Genomic DNA, 17,669 nt, shown 5'->3' on the forward strand with positions numbered 1-17,669 from the left:
CAGGCTTGAAACCCTAAAGGTGTAGATTTGTTGGGGAATAACCTAGAAACTGGTGCTGGATGCAGGTTTTGTTGGGGTAGGGGAGGTCTGAACTGAGAAGATCTGGTCTCTTAACAGCACCACCCAACACAAGTAAAACTAAAACTCATCCATCTGAAACCGTAGATCTGGAAAAGTCCCTAGATGCAGGAACCTTGCTGTTTGGCTTCTACAGTTCTGCTTCTAGCTAACCGTTCCTGTTAACTAAAGTGTAATCTGTAAGTTAAGTGCCTCTGGCCAAGCCTGCCAACATTCCTGAATGGAGTGGGGGAGGGGCTTATGAGCTGCCACCCCAGCTGAGGAGCTACCAACAGCTGATGGCAGGTAAGGGAGAGAGAGTCCATTGTCTCCATGGATGTGGTCTCTGGAAGGTCACCCATGCTCCAGTGCCTATTTGATTGCTGTGAAAAGACACCATGACCATGGCAACTCTGATAAAAGAAAGCATTTAAGTGGAGGTTTGCTTCAGAGGTCAGGTGTCAAACATGACACTGGAGTAGCTGAGAGCTACATCCTGATCCAAAAGCAGAAGGGGAAGGGGGTGCTGCAGGGGCTTTTGAAACTAGAAAGCCCACCCTATGCCACACCTCCTCCAAGGCCACGCCTCCTCCAACAAGGCCACACCTCCTCATCCTTCTAATCCTTGTCAAGACAATCCCTTATGACTAAGTATTCAAGTATATGAGCCTGTGGGGGCCATTCTTATTCAAACCACCACATAGGGTGAATGTGTTGTTTGTCTATATGAAATTCCTCAAGAATAAAAAGAATTTTTTTTAAATTCTCTATGGAGAGGAGAGAGGGAAGGTTGAGAATCACATTAATACAGTCCTTATGTATGAAATTCTTGAAATTTTTAAATTAAAAGATATTCTCTCTATAGAGCTGTGGTGCATGAAAAAAAAAAAAAAAGCACTGTTTGACTCTTATACCTCAGGCTTCACTTAACTATGTCTCAGGATTGTGTTGGCTTTTCCCAGAAGCAGGCATGCGTAATAAGCATTTACTTATGTCTATTGTAATATGCATTTGTTCATGTATAGTCACCTGTGTTTCCAGCTTTGAAGGACTGTTGACAAGCACAATGGGATTGTTAACAAAGAGTGCTTAGCAGCAGGCTTGGTGACTAGAGAGGCCCCTATAACTGGTGACTGCGGTTTTCCTGGGAGCTACGTCCCTGGGGTCTGTCAGGGATTCCCTGCTCACGGTGCTATGGCACGTGGATCTGGCCTGTGTGCCGTGCTTAGCCTACTCACATGAACAATGAAATACATGGCACTGATTTGAATGTGTCCCCAGACCTTACTGAGATGTCGATGGGTCACCAACAAACCCCTTAAAAGCCTTCAGTGACAGCTCCGAAAAAAAAAAAGCCTTCAGTGAGGAACTCGCAACAAGGTAATCAATCCACCATCACACCGTGCACTAAGGATGGGAAATCCACATATTCTTAGAATTTGAGGCAAACTCAGGCAATTGTATTTCTGGTCAAGTTTTCAACAGCCAACAAGTTGAGATATGATGATTTTTACAGCATGATCCAGTGGAAAGGGTGACAGTATAATGGAAGCTAATAAAAGGGGTTGGACGCGTGTGCGTACTCATTACGCGAAGGTCCTGATTAAATGCACAATGCTCATCTTGTTTTACTGTGTGTAATGGTTATAATAGCGTCTGTGTGTCATAGTTCTGGCCTCAAGCGGGTAGCATATACACAACGATTAGGAAGGAAACGTTTACTCCGGGGTTTATTTATTTATACGTCTCCTTGGGCCTTTATGAGGAACTGGAATAGTAGGCACAGTCTCGCCGCTGTTGACAAAAGGACTGGACTGGGCACTTCTTCTCGTGAATATTTAATGAATGCGGTGTGCATCCCTCTGAAAGCGTGTCCTTTCTAAAGTAAGGGCCACCTTGGACCGCCTTCCCTTTACACCCTCTATGGCCTCCTTAGTTAGAGAACGCTGGGTAGAGCTACCTGGAGTCAGCAGGACAGCTCAGGAAATACCGGACTCCTAAGAACTGGTAATGTGTGGCATCTGAGAGAAGCTGGCACTCAGGAGAAGGCAATAAAAGTTAATCAGGTTACAGTTATAGACTTCAGTTTTTAGGGTAAAAAAAAAAAAAACATACGGAGAAACTAAAAATAAGAGGTCGGCGATGTGCAGGTCAGATATAACAACAGAACTCCGAAGAGAGTGTCCCGACCAGTAGAGCTCAAATTTGAGTTGCGGAGAGACCCACCCGGGAGGGAGGGTGTTTGTTCACCTTGTCCGGGGCTGCATTCAGTAGCCTGGTGTGGGCCATTTCGGACTAGCTCCAAAACGATGCTGACAGCCAGGCTCTGGTCCACAGACCACACTGAGAAACACGTGTCTAAACTAACTACCCTCGCTTACTTAAACGTTAGGAGCTGTAAAGCTACTACTACTCCTTTAGCATTAAGCAAGTGACCCTGCCTGGGAACACCCCATGCCGCCCTTTTGCATCTCTAGCAAAATCCTGAAGCAAGCACCTGAGCGCGCAGGAGGATCGGCATTAAAAATTGGGAGCCGAAGGACATTTGTACGCGATCTTCTCGCCTCCAGGGAAGACCCGGCCTGTTCCACAACAAGATAGGACCCTCCTTTCTCACGCCGGAGACTCCCGACGGCCGGCGCGTACCCCGAATCCTGCAGGGGCGCGCGCAGCGGACCGCCTTCCCTGCCAAGGCGGCCTGGAAGCATTGCGCACGCGCAGCAGCGCCTCCGACGACACCCGGAAGTGCCAGTGCCTGTTGCCTGCCGCCACCGGTGGTCGAGAAAAGCTGCTTGTGTTTCTTCGACCCCAGGTCAGCGACTTTGAGGTGAATTCAAGAGAGGTTGTTGGATGGAAGGAATTAAGGAAGGAACTTAGAAGGACCCCTGTTCAGGGTTAAAATTAAAAACCAGCTGCCGAAACCCGGGATCGAACCAGGGACCTTTAGATCTTCAGTCTAACGCTCTCCCAACTGAGCTATTTCGGCGCTGCGCCTCTCCCCTTCTACAATGTGCTATCTCTGAGTACTTCAGGTCCAGTCGTCCTGCGGTGTTTTATTAATAATTAATCTGTTCTGTATTTTTGTTTGTTCTGTTTGAATCATGTTTCTTCGGTCTCACTTCTCGTAACCAGAAATTCACGGTCCTGGTCCCTTCCCGAGACCAGCTCGGGGTTTCCTAGGCGAACATGTCACACTTTTGGACTGTACGGGAATGTCCCAGATCTGGCTGGCTGGCAGTGTTTGCCCAGAGCTGTTGGTTGACTGAGTGGTTGGGTCCCTGGAGGCCAGAGTCCTCTGGCCAGTCCCAGACGCGGCATTCGTAGTCTCTCAGACCCGCGTCCTGCAAAGGGCGCAGCTCGGTTACAAGCTCTGAGGGGAACCTGTTTGGCAAACACTTGGGCAGTTCATGAAAGAAGACTTAATGTCAGCGCTCCTTCACGTCACGCGGGTTCCTGGAGCACCCACTACCTGCCCCCTGGATCTTACTGAAGTTCTGTTTTCTTCTCCTCTCCGATTAAATAGTACTAATCTCAATAGCACTTTCTCTCGACGCCCTTTCAGCCCAGGTACGAGACTTTTCTTTACCTAGAAGCGTCGCTATCAATTTGGGTTGATGGGAGGATGTGAAAGGAAAAGAGAAAAAGAAAGAGTGCTTGCGACCTTCACTGGGTCCCCTTCATTCAGTCTGCATTCTACAAACGGGTCTCTGGGCGCCCGGTTTGAACCAATAACAGAGTCAACCAAATCCACATAACAAAAGAGCTCGAAAATTAAGAGGTCGGTGGATAAGGAGAGTGTCCTCTTCTGTCACTGCCTGCCTGGACTCAAGTGTGCCGTGAGTCAATCTCAGGCTCTTGGGGTCTTTCCATCTCTTCCTGGAGACTGGGAGGTGTGGTGGTCTGACTGAGAAATGTCCCCTACAGTCTTGAACATTTGAACAGCAGTTTAGGGGGGGTTAGAAAGTGCAGACTTTTGGAGGAAGTATGTCATCGGTCCTTAGAAGGTCACAAGTGCACTTTAGGTCCCCCCAGCCTCCCGGGATAAAAATTCACATTCCCGATTCTGAGTCTCGTTTCATGGACTGAACTCTGCTATCTTCAACTTGAGGTTCTATGAACAAAGTAAGCTGATCCCAAGGACACATTGTCTCTGGGTTTGAGAGAAAACTTCTGCTTCATCTGCAAGACTGCAGAGGAGAGGAGCCATCACAGCAACCATGGAGGGCAGGCTCAGAATAAGGATAAGGATGTGGGAGGAGATCCTAACCCAAACAGAAACTTTTTGTAGGCCACACTCCAGTTTTCCCAGTTAACCCAAGGATGCTTGCTAACCCCGATGCAACCGCTTATGATATCTATGAAAACTGAACTAGCCAGCAGAAGGAAGACATCAAAATTAAAAAAAAAAAAAGAAAGCTTGTTGTATATATGTCTGAAATTCTTTTTGAACTGTTGTCAATTGATTATCTGTTCTTAACGTTGTTCCTGGAACCCCTACAGCACAGACAAAACCCTGACGACCACTTTACTTTCCTCTCATTTTAGTATTCGTCCTAGGGAAGTTTAAGAAAAATTGACGGGAATATATAAAAAGGATATAGGAGCAGTTTGAAAGGGCTGCTCTTGGCCCAAACTGGGACAGCATAAACATCACGGATGCGTAAAACACAAAGTCATGACTACAGTACCTAAAAGCCTTGTGGCGGGCAGTGAAGACTGGCACGGAACTGAAGGAATTGTGCCGTGGGTTAAATGCAGAAGAAGTGGTGGCCCTGAAAATTGCCGTTTTCTAAGCATCGTAGTGAAGAGTCGTTCTGTGAGGAATTATCAGTGGCTGCTAATGTAGCTCAGTTAAGAGTGCTTGCCTGCCACGCACAAAACCCTGTTTCTGAGCCTCAGGCTTTCTAAGGCCATGTGTGGTGCAACGAGCTTATAACCCCAATACTCAGGCGTCAGAGGCAGGAGGTCAGGAGTTCAAGATTATCCCAAGTGAAATTTCAAGTTCAAGACCAGCCTGGGACAGGAGAAACTCTGCTTCAGAAAAAGAAAGGAGGAAGAAAAGGATGGTGACAGGAAGCGGGGAAGTCCCCTGAGATGGCAAGTCTAGGTGGGTAATGCTATGCAAGGCCAATATAAGGCTTCGAAGGTTCCCACTATATTTAATAGTTACCACGGGGGGAAATAAATCGGCAGCCAAGAACATTTGGGCGTCGTGTTCCCTGAGACACCACACACTTTGCATAGAATCCAGTCAGCCATAAATAGGTTGGAATTTAGCCTGAAGCAGCGTCATTTCTTAAGCAAAAGCCATCCTAAAAGCTGGAAACACACACACACATTTGCACACACGTGTTCAATGCACTGCCACCATCATGTAAGGATGTTAAAGAAAGATGACATCCCAATGTAACTTGGCATCAAGAACTAGCCCTCACACTGGAGGAAAAGAAAGTTTCGGGGACATTTGATGACACCGAGGCTGTTGTTTTTTCCCCCAAGCTCAGCAGCCAAAGTTATGTGACAAATCACCCTTGTTTTTAGATAAAACAAATAAAAAATAATACTGTAAATTCACAATATTTTATATGTGAACATACATGTGTAGTTATGAAGAATTTCGAAACAGCTAAGAGTTGTTGAATCTGGGGATAGTGTATACAGTTTCTTTGTGCTGATTTGCAATTTTCCTGAGAACTTGAAACTCAGATTACATTTTTCTTTGGGTTATTTTCTTTAGGACAATAGTTTCAGTTAGAGTCATTAATGCTAGAATTGAAAGACAACTTGAGTTTATTTTATCCCAATCCATAAATTGTGTGTTCCCTCAAGATGCGCTGGAATCGCTGTGCATACAACGTGCTCAACCTCTCTGTATCAGTCTGCTTGAGCAGTCACAATGAAACACCAAAGATTGTGTAGTTTACACAGGTTTGGCTGCCTTGCCCTCCCAACACATACACATACACACACGCACACACATGCACACACATTGCTCAATGCACGTGCATACAGAAAGTTACCTGCTCAGAAAAGGTCACACATACTGTGGGTTATGACCCCATGCTTAGAACATCTTTCAGCTTTACACAACCACAGTAAGGGCTAGCCTTGGGTATAAGAACTGAGAAAAGCCTGTAATTCAGTCCACACTAGACAGACAGTTTGGTACAAACCGACAGCTCATCCACAAAGCAGGTTCTGCACCCTGCATCAAACACTTGTAATTTGTAAGGTTTGAATCCAGGCCAAAAGTGTGCTAGGTGAGTGTCCTGCTGTTGAGATGTAACCCCACTCCTTGTTTTTTGTTTGTTTTTTTTTTGTTTTGTTTTGTTTTGTTTTTTTGAGACAGATTCTTGCAAGTTAGCTCATGCAGGCCTTGAGCATGCCTTGCGGTCTGGTTTGTCCTTACCCCACGCCCATGCCTCAGCTTTTCGTGTGTTGACGTTATACACAGATACATGCCGCCACACCCAGATACTTTCAATCTTCAAAAAGACCCTCTTTTCACTAAAAAATTGATATCAGATTCTAAGTTCAAAACCAGAATCCAGGACTAGGCCTGACGCTTGCTGTTGGGCATTTTTTGTGAGTGCGTGACTATGCACCTGATGTTTTTCTGTGTGTAGAACATTACACCCTCACTTGACGGATGCAAAATGATTCTTCCAAATCAGCTGAAGTTGCAACCGAGGGGAGAAGCGTTAAAAAGTTAATACATTGCAAATATCATCAGTGTGCTGAATCGATCCGAAAGAACTTAATTTATTTAAAGCCATTAAACCTCGGGTCGATGAAGACCTTATTGTGTTTTTTGTTTTTGTTCAATCGCATACATCAATATAAAGCCCCTGGGTGTACTCACCAGGCCAGAAACAATTAAATAAATGGTACTCGAGAACTACCTACCAAGCTGTTTGTATGTTCTAACCCAACCCTCCCACACCCAGCCAACAAGAGTCTAACTCACCTTTGTGGATTTTGCACGATGCCCTACAGGTCAGAAAACTTGGACTCCAGAAGTTGAATGTTGTAGGCTTGGGCACTCTTAAGTCCTTCTTATCTTAATTGCTTGTGGCTTGCAATTAATGGCGCCGTGGACCAGCCCTCCAGCTGTTTTCATTTCCCCATCTGCATGCCTCTGCCTCCTACCAGGTAAGGATAAAGCCTAATTATTTCCTAAATCCCTTGTTAATAAAAATAGGGGTGGGGGAGGGACCAGGGCTGGAGAGATGGCTCAGTGGTTAAGAGCTATACTAGAGTACTCTTGCAGAAGACAGGAGTTCTGTCCCCAGCGACCACAAGTATCTGTTTCCTTTTCAACTTTTTAGGGGCTTCAGGTGGCTGGGATTCCAGGCTGTGACACCGGGCTTAGAAATCAGCATTTCTTGAGATCCTCCTACCTGACTAGAGATAGGGACTTCTAAGGAAAGACTGCCTGAGTCTCCTCCAGCAAGAAGACAGTTGGTACCTAGACAAGGCACTGCACAGACATGATCCCAAACTGTCACACCTCCCAGCTGCTCTCTAATGTAATTCCTCTCACTCCCTGTCCGTCCCTCAAGTCAGCCTGTCATTCTTCGTCCCTAGCCGTGCAGGCCACCCCCATCTTAGAATGACCCCGAGTGCATGGGAGTTAAAATAGTTCCCGGTACCCACCGGCCACGGGCTGAGTCTGAAAGCACATTCGCCCGGTTTGCAGGACTGTCCATGTAAGTGAGGAGAAAGCAACATTTCACTCTGAGAATGATTGATATCCGCTTGTTCGCCTCAGGACTGCAATGGTCTTTAAGATATACTCACTGATCAGTTCCCGGGGCCACTGGGGAATTGCAATTGCCCACACTCCAATAAACGATCCTGTATGCACGTTCATGCAAGCAACCCAATTAAACCTAGTAGGGCTTGGTGAGGCATGCACGCACAGAGACAGAGACAAAGAGATAGGGACACAGAGACAGAGAGACAGACATGGAAATAGAGACAGAGGTAGAGACAGAGACCAAAGAGAGAGACAGAGACACAGAGACAGAGAAAGATAGAAACCTGGAGATAGAGACACAGAGACAAACACAGAGACAGAGAGACAGACATGGAAATAGAGACAGAGGTAGAGACAGAGACCAAAGAGAGAGACAGAGACACAGAGACAGAGAAAGATAGAAACCTGGAGATAGAGACACAGAGACAAACACAGAGACAGAGGAGACAGGCAGGGAACTAGAGGCAGAGATAGAAACAGAGACACAGAGACAGAGACAGAGATAGAAACAGATAGAGAGACAGAGACAGAGAAAGATAGAGACATGGAGACAGAGACACAGAAACAGAAAGATAAAAACAGGTGAGTCACCTGAGAGAGCGTTTGGGGTTCAACCTGACTGAAAGGGAAATGAGAAAGGGTAATAAGGGGAAACACAACCCCAAAATTTTATATATGGTGCCGTTTTTGCTTTGCTTTGCTTTGTTTTGTCAACAGGACACAAGCTAGGGTCATCTGGCGTGAGGGAGCTTCCGTTGAGGAATGGCCTCCATCAGACAGGCCTGTTGGTGAGTCTGCGAAGCATTCTCTTGACTAAAGATTGACGTGGGAGGACCCAGCCCACAGTAGGCAGTGCCATCACTGAGCAAATGGTCCTGGGGTAAGCAAGCCGTGGGAGAGCAACTCAACAAACACGATTGTTCCATGGGCTCTCCTCACTTCCTGCTCTGGCTTCCCTTCACGAAGGACTACAGCCGTGAGCTGGAATGTAGACCCCTCCTCCCTCGGTTTCTTTGGTCATCGCGGCGGAGAACTAACTACGGCGCGCATGTTATGGAACTGTCAGACATGAAATAATAAATACACGCTCACCTTCGATCCTGTCGGTGTGCGACACTGACAAGCTTTAAGGCACTGTAGGGGACCCGGGGCAAGGCCTTGCTATCACATGTGGGTCCGTGAAAGCCCAAACCAGCTACTGAGTCCCAGTGACACACATTCGGTGACAGAAGTAGGACTAGAATTTGGTTTTAGGTCCCCCAGTCAGAGCTGTCACACTGCATCATGCTTGTCCCTAAATTAGATTGGCTCTCTGGACAAACAAGCATGCTATAACTTATGATCATAAACTTTTAGAGATCAGCTCTGCATCAGAGGGTTCTGTAGCCATGGATTGAAAATATTTCAAAAAACAAAAAACAAAATCCTAACTCGTATCCCTACTGGACATGGCTAAGCTGTTTTGTCATTATTCCCTGGACAATACAGTTTAATACAGAATTTACAGTATAAATTTCTTTTCTATCATATAGGTGTGATGTTTACATATGCTTGGCCCAGGGAGTGGCACTATTAGAAGGTGTGGCCTCATTAGAGGAAGTGTGTCACTGTGGGGGTAGCTGCCTAAGGATGCTCAGTGTGTTCCGGGCTTCCTTTTGGTGAAGATGTAGAACTGAGCTCCTCCTGCACCATGACTGCCTGGATGCTGCCATGCTCCCACCTTGATGATAATGGATTGAACCTCTGAACCTGTAAGCCAGCCCCAATCAAATCCTGTCCTTTATAAAACTTGCATTGATCATGGTGTCTGTACACAGAAATAAAACCTTAACTAAGACAATAAGGTATCCTCAAGTAAGCTGGGGAAGCCCTAAAGTATAGGAAGGGATAGATATAGGTTACATGTAAAAACTTTGTAACTTTATAACATGGATTCAGGCATTCTCAATATGTAACATGGTAGCTTTTAGGAGACCAGTGCTGAAATATTTATAATAATAAATAATTGTCAAATTATTTATCTTTTCTTTTGACACAGGGTCTGATTTTGCAGCTCAGGCTGACTGACAGGAGATATATATATCTCTTACCTCAGACTTACAGATCTGCCTCTGCCTCTCTGCCTCTGCCTCTGCCTCTGCCTCTGCCTCTGCCTCTGCCTCTCTGCCTCTGCCTCTGCCTCTGCCTCTGCCTCTGCCTCTGCCTCTGCCTCTGCCTCTGCCTCTGCCTCTGCCTCTGCCTCTGCCTCTGCCTCTGCCTCTGCCTCTGCCTCTGCCTCTGCCTCTGCCTCTGCTGGAATTAAAGGCATGCATTAAAGGCTTCAGTAAATATCTCAAACACGTAATACACAGAGATAGAGCAAAATGTTAACATTGTTGAACACAGATGGAGAAATGTGTCTTAAATGTTGTTTGCTTTTAATTTTGCATAATAAAAACTTGAGAGAGAATAAATACCAGTGTCACTTTACTGGTGTAGAAATCTCTGTGTTAGAGACCTGTGTTCTACTGACTGCTGAAGAACTCTGCTCACTGTTGGTCTCCACAGCCAGTGAGCAAAAGCTATGTCTTGCCATGCATAAGCCGGCATCATATTTCTGGCATCCTCAAATCAGAAATGTATGGTTTGACAGAGAATCTTTATCCTGCTCCTTTTTTTCCATTGAGCTCCCAAACCAAAGTGTCTAACCTATTTTTTTAAACAAAATAAAAAGAAAAGTCTAACTGAATTTTTATTTTATAAGGAATCATGTTTATTGAAAAAAAAATGACACACCTAAGTGAAATTTCCCTGTTTCAAAAATTCAAAAGTCAGGCCCAATGTAATACACAGCGAAGCCTTTCCTTAACTTCGCAAGGTCAACCCGAGATTCTATCATGACACAGGATGGGGATAGAAATGTCTTCTTTGCTTTTTATTCTTAAATTTTAATTTCCTTTTGGAATCAAGCTTTCTGTTTTGACCTTCCCGTCCTAGGGAAACCCGACTGTGGAGGTTAGGACACTGCAGCAGCCCAGGCCCTTTGATGAGAGCCTTGGCTTAAGCAACCACAATCGCAGCTCCTGAGAATTCAAAACTAATTTAATTTCAGTATGTGGTGCATTATCCTTTTCTATGATAACCGGAATATTTGCAGAGCAAGTCAGAGGTTGTGTAAGTATTTAGAATTCGAGGAGGGTGAAAGAAACATCTAGAAACGGCAGATCTATTTAAGAGGAGTATGCATTTTTTTTAAAAAAAAATACTAAAAGCTTAGACCTTCCACTTAGTAGGTAATACTCAAATAGCTGAAATGGGCATTTTTCTTCTGTAAGATTTTTTTATTGGTTTTTGGCAGAGAAAAAATGCTTTATATATTCAAGTCTGTTTATTTGGTTCTTCTGTATGTCTGTCTTAGTCAGGGTTTCTATTCCTGCACAAAAAGTCATGACCAAGAAGCAAGTTGGGGAGGAAAGGGTTTATTCAGCTCACACTTCCACATGGCTGTTCATCACCAAAGGAAGTCAGGACTGGAACTGAAGCAGGTCAGGAGGCAGGAGCTGATGCAGAGGCCATGGAGGGATGTTACTTACTGGCTTGCTTCCCCTGGCTTGCTCAGCTTGCTCTCTTATAGAACCCAAGACCACCAGCCCAGGGACAGCACCACCCACAATGGGCTGGGTCCTCTCACCCTTGATCACTAGTTGAGAAAATGCCTTACAGCTGGGTCTCATGAAGGCATTTCCTCAACTGAGACTCCTTTCCCTGTGATAACTCCAGCCTGTGTCAAGTTGACACACAAAACCAGCCAGTACAGTGTCCTTCTGGGGATCAGTTGATTGATGACCCTTCATAACTGCAGTCCTGATCATCTGTTCCATTTCAGCATCAGGGTTTTTGCACTCTGTCAGTGCAATGAATGATCTGCCCTTCTTCAGCTGGTTTGAGCTGTCCTCATGCCGTGGGAATCAGCTTTCTGGGCCATCTGTGTTGCTGTCTTTCTGGACCTCTTCCTCCTTGAATCGGGCCTTTCATGTGGAAGCTTCTCTTACTCGGATCAGCTCTTTCGCAATCTTGATGGAACCCCTAATCTTTCATCACCTGTGGAAGTACAGACAAAACCTCTTCCCTAACGAAATGCATTCCCCGACTTGCATTCTGATGTTAAAGCATTGTTAGAGCATCCGGGTTAATCTAACTCTGCAAGGTTTTTTTTTTTTCTACAATAAAGTGTCTTTGAGCTAATCTTACTCCCCCTTTCTCTACCAAGGTACAATTAGGTTTTGATGAATCCACACATAAACCTCACACGTAGGCATTCTCATCCCATGCCCAGCTTTACACAAATGAGCTGGGCTTCCCACCCATTTCCACACACAAACAATCAAGCCATACTGCATAAGATGTCAATATACAGCGTCTCTAATACCTAGTTAGTTTTCTCTTGCTCTGTGGATTGCTTACAGAAAATGGCTGGCTCATGTTCCCAAGGAACAAGTTAACCCCCTGAGTGAGTTTCTGGTCAGTAAGAGATTACCTCACATGTCTCTCGATGGTCTGCACTCATTAGTCCAAAGCCAACCCTTCCTGCACCCCAGAAAGTTGACATATCCCAGAAGGCTGAGGTCTTCTAGAGAAGTCTCTAGGAACATCTTGTCTACAATCCCTTTTCAAATGACCTCACTCCCCAAAATGAAAACAATGTCTATTTTGACACATATGTCATTGCTTGTCCAATTACATAGTCATCAACAGAAGTTCTAATCCACTCATCTATGGGTGCTGATCAAACTTTTATAGATCCAGGGGCTGGAGAGATGGCTCAGTAGTTAAGAGCACTGACCGCTCTTCCAGAGGTCCTTGATTCCCAGCAACCACATGGTGGCTCACAACCATCTGTAATGGGATCTGATGCCCTCTTCTGGTGTGTCTGAAGACAGGTACAGTGGACTTATATATAATACATAAACAAATCTTTAAAAATTAAAAGTCTAAGGACATGTTTATACTATGTATTTGCGTTGTCAAAAGCTAAAGTTTCAGCTAGTACATGTTTTGCATCTGGAACTGATATTGCCCTGCTGCTTACAGACAATGTTAACCAATGTAATAAGTAAAAGCCTCTCTGGGGCTTTGCATAATCTTTGTGAACAAAAGACCTTCTTCCTTGTTCCTCAACCTTATCTAGGCTCTCAAAGCTACTAAAGTACATTAGGTAATAATAGGGTCATCAAATTTCATCTGCATACTTCCAGTTTCTGCCTGCACCTAGAGCTGAACTGCTCCCACAGCTCTCTCTACCCAAATCGAGAGAGAGAGAGAGACAGAGAGAGACAGAGAGACAGAGACAGAGAGACAGAGAGAGAGAGAGAGAGAGAGAGAGAGAGAGAGAGAGAGAACTGGACTCTCAGGAGTCCAATGGCTTATGCTCTAAGTTCAAGAATTGAAAAATGGGACCTCATAAAACTGCAAAGCTTCTATAAGGCAAGGACACTGACACTGTCATTAGGAAAAAACAGCAACCAACATATTGGGAAAAGATCTTTACCAATCCTACATCTGATAGAGTGCTAATATCCAATATATATACAAAGAACTCAAGAAGTTAGACTCCAAAGAGCCATATAACCCTATTAAAAATGGGGGTACAGAGCTAAACAAAGAATTCTCAGCTGAGGAATACTGAATGGCTGAGAAGCACCTAAAGAAATGTTCGACATTTTTAGTCAACAGGGAAATGCAAACCAAAACAACCCTGAGATTCTCACGCCAGTCAGAATGGCTAAGATCAAAAACTCATGTGACAACAAATGCTGGTGAGGATGTGGAGAGAGAGGAACACTCCTCCATTGTTGGTGAGATTGCAAGCTGGTACAGCCACTCCAGAAATCAGTCTTGAGGTTCCTCAGAAAATTGGACATTCCACTACCTGAGGATCAGCTATTCCACTCCTGGGCATATACCCAAAAGATGCTCCAACATATAACAAAGACACATGCTCCACTATGTTCATAGCAGCCTTATTTATAATAGCCAGAAGCTGGAAAGAACCCAGATGCCCCTCAACAGAGGAATGGATGCAGAAAATGTGGTACATCTACACAATGGAGTACTACTCAGCTATCAAAAACAATGACTTTATGAAATTCTTAGGCAAATGGATGGAACTAGAAAATAGCATCCTGAGTCAGGTAACCCAAACACAAAAAAACACACAGGGTATGTATTCACTGATAAGTGGATATTAGCCCAAAAGCTTGAATTACCCAAGATACAATCCACAGATCACATGAAGCTCAAGAAGGACGACCAAACTGCAGATGCTTCACTCCTTCTTAAAAGGGTGAACAAAAATATTCATAGGAGGAGATATGGAGACAAAGTTTGGAGCAGAGACTGAAGGAATGGCCATTCAGGGCCTGCCCCACCTGGGGATCCAGCACAAATATATACAGCCACCAAAACTAGACAATGTTGATGAAGCCAAGAAGTGCATGCTGACAGGAGCATCACATCGCTGTCTCCTGAGAGGCTCAGCCAGAGCGTGACAAATTCAGAGGCAAATGCTCGCAGCAAATCATTGAACTAAGAATGTGGTCCCTGTTGGAGGAGTAAGAAAAAGGATTAAAGGAGCTGAAGGGTTGCAACCCCATAAGAACAACAATATCTCCCAGGGACTAAACCACTACCCAAAGAGTGCACATGGACAGACCCATGGCTCCAGCTGCATATGTAGCAGAGGATGGCCTTGTTGGGCACCAACGGGAGAAGAGGTCCTTGGTCCTGCTAAGGCTGGACTCCCTAGTTTAAGGGAATGTCAGGCTGGGGAGGTGAGAAGGGGGATGGTAGGGGAGGGGGGAACACTCTTATAGAATAAGGGGGAGGGGGATGGGATAGGGGGGTTTATGGACAGGAAATCAGGAAAGGGAATAATAACATTTGAAATGTAAATAAAAATATCCAATAAAAATTTTAAAAGAAAAACTTCATCTGCACATCTGCTGTCTTAAATCAGCAGATTGACCTTCACTTAACAATCGGTTTTTCGAAACGTTAACACCTTTAAACCTGTTACACACTTCCACAATTGTATCTTCTTGTTGCCATTGGGCACTGTAATTGAGGACCAGCTTCCAGAGCAGATGCTGCTAAATCTTTCCATCCCATTTTGGGTAGCCCAGGTCTTTAACATCTGTCTCATTCACAGTGAGTGCATTTCATGCTACTACTGGTTCTATATGGATACTACAGGTTCACAATTAAGCACTTCCTGATCCCTTCCTTCCTCTGTCTTTTGTCCCTCACGTCTCTGTAGTATCATAGCTGATTTTTTTTTCTTGGCAAACAGCTATTATTTCAACCTTTTATGAGAGGAAATATATAAGGGCTGCAATGGAGAGTAGGGAGGGGGCTGCTCCAGTGGTCACAGTTACAATAAATATTGCTAATTCCCACAACTCCTACCCTTGCTCTCAATGAATCTGAAATGGAGTTTTCTATTTTCTTTCTTTCTTTTTTTTTCTTCCGGAGCTGGGGACCGAACCCAGGGTCTTGTGCTTGCTAGGCAAGCACTCTACCACTGAGCTAAATCCCCAACCCCTTTTCTTTTTAAACATTTATTTATTTATTATGTATACATCATACAACTTTCTGCCTTCATGTATGCACCTGCAGGCCAGAAGAGGGAACCAGACCTGATTATAGATGGTTGTGAGCCACCATGTGGTTTCTGGGAATTGAACTCAGGACCTCTGGAAGAGCAGACAGTGCTCTTAACCTCTGAGCCATCTTTCCAGCCCCAAGTTTTTTCCATTTTCTAATGCAAGGAAATTTGGCCTATATAACGACAACTGTCTTTTGGAGTGGCTGTCTATGATTCATTGCCTCAGAGGCTCCTGCATCGATGCTTGCTCTGAGCTTGAGGCTCCAGCTACTCCGGAGTCTCCTGAGTCTCTCTGTTGTCCAACCAAACTTGAAGAACTAATGCTTCTTCTGGAGATGTTCCCAGGCCAATTTCTCCTCTGCGACATTTCTATCAGATGTCCACCTTTCTCTCAGACGCCCTCTGTTTTCTGCAAAGTTGGTGGGCTTCCTTCTTCTCTAATCACATTGAGCATTAGGTGTAAATATAACCTCTGCTGCCTGAAGGTCAAGATGTAGACGTCTCAGCTGCTCCTGCACTGCATGTGCCTGTCTGCTGCCAGGCTTCCCGCCATGATGATGATGGACTAAATCTCTGAACCTGTAAGCCAGCCCCAATGAAACGCTGTCCTTTGTAAGATTCGTCTTAATCATGGTGTCTCTTCACAACCATGGAAGCCCTAAGACATAAGTTAGTATCGGGGACTGAGAAATTGTTGTAATAGGCCTGACCATGCTTTTGTTTGAAGAAATGTAGATTTGAGGACTTCGGATTAGAAACAGCAGTGGGATGCTTTAAGTGGGGCTCAGTGGGCCATACAGGTAGGAACATGAAAGACCGTGTTTCTGAAGATGATTTGAACTTTGGGGGCCTGTTATCGAAAGGTTTCAGAGGAGAAGAATTTTAGTTTGCTGCCTGGAGATCACTCTTGTGATATCTTTGTGAAGAATTTAGTTGCTTCTTGCCCTTTACTAAAGTGTCTGTCTGAGACTAAGGGGAAGAGATTTACATTAATTGCATTAACAAAGGAAATCTGAAAGCAGCCTAGCATAGACTCTATCCTGTGGTTCGCTCTTATGAAGAACATTCTGATCGAATATAGCAAGCCTATAAAGGAAAACTACAAATGTATGGTTCAAGGATTTTAGGGGCTAGAGAGATGACTCGGTGGTTAAGAGTATTGGCTGCTCTTCCAGAGGACTGGGGTTCAATTCCCAGCACACACACACATGGCATCTCACAACTGTCTGTAATTCTAGTTCCAGGGGATTAAAGATGTGTAGTGTGTCTGCATTCCCGCTGGATCACACAGACCTAGGTCTTTGGATGTGATCCCTTGCCAGAGCAGCCATGATGCTAGATTATAATTCCCCTACATTATCTCTTGGAAGGCAGGAGTTGAAGGGACTCTGGCCAGCCTGGCAAATGTGTCTCTGGCAGGCTTTGGCCCTCTTTTCCATTGCTTTTGCCTTGCTAAAAACAGTGGGATTACATCCCTACAGCTAGACACCCCAGCCTACTCCTTATTTGGACACTTCTTCCTCCTGAGGTGGGCTACTAAGGTGTTTAGTCCACCTAAGTAACATGTCCAGTAAAAATATACCACCACGACCTAACCTATTCTAACACAGACCTCTCCCTTTTTTAATCCTTAGAAAATTGCACCTGCAAAGTTATTTGCTTCTGTTTTGCTGCCCGAGTCAGAAGGCAGCCACTGTAACTTTTCTTCCAAATTAATAAAGGATCTCTCTGTAACAACAGGTGTTTGGGTGTGGCTTGTGTCTAATCCGGGGTCGAGAAGGGCACCCCCCAACTGTGTGGTGGTCTCCTTTAGGAATGATTTTCAGGGAAAGATACTGTGACATACAGGTCGAGAAATGCAGACATGATTCTGCTTCCAGAAGCTACAAGTCTAGCAGAAAAAGCAAACTCATTAAGCGCATAAATTTGTTGGTATGTAAAAAGATAGAACTTCCATATATGCAAATAAGGCCATTTTAGTCTCTTTTGTCATTATAACATAGAATATCGGCGTCTGGGTAGCGTAAATAAAGATCGAAGAGTCCAACAGTGGACAACCTCATCATTTGGGCCTTTGGTGAGACTCTCATGAGAGATGTCATCAAAATAGAAGGATGGAGCTGGTAAAGTAGTTCAGCAGGTGACAGACCTTGCCACCAAGCCTGAGTCCCTGGAAATCACCAAGTAGAAGGAGAGAACTGATACCACACA

At 44.8% G+C, this 17,669-nt stretch overlaps 1 long non-coding RNA gene and 1 other non-coding gene across 4 annotated transcripts; one reads left to right on the top strand and one right to left on the bottom strand.

Annotated features, from left to right (window-relative positions):
• Positions 1–1,743: 1,743 nt before the first annotated feature.
• On the top strand, positions 1,744–12,040 carry LOC102548945 (uncharacterized). Of its 3 annotated transcripts, XR_010058049.1 has the most exons (5): positions 2,767–5,164; positions 7,054–7,209; positions 8,534–8,604; positions 9,349–9,567; positions 11,682–12,040. It is a non-coding gene; the product is annotated as an uncharacterized LOC102548945 (long non-coding RNA). The 3 variants fall into 3 exon arrangements; XR_010058048.1 differs by lacking the exon at positions 11,682–12,040 and having other exon boundaries at positions 1,744–2,869; positions 9,349–10,269; XR_596298.4 differs by lacking the exon at positions 11,682–12,040 and having other exon boundaries at positions 2,769–5,164; positions 9,349–10,269.
• Trnaf-gaa5 (transfer RNA phenylalanine (anticodon GAA) 5) lies at positions 2,971–3,043 on the bottom strand. Its single transcript has one exon. It is a non-coding gene; the product is annotated as a tRNA-Phe (tRNA).
• Positions 12,041–17,669: the final 5,629 nt, after the last annotated feature.

Source organism: Rattus norvegicus, chromosome 15 (assembly GCF_036323735.1).
Source record: "Rattus norvegicus strain BN/NHsdMcwi chromosome 15, GRCr8, whole genome shotgun sequence".
Taxonomy (NCBI): domain Eukaryota; kingdom Metazoa; phylum Chordata; class Mammalia; order Rodentia; family Muridae; genus Rattus; species Rattus norvegicus.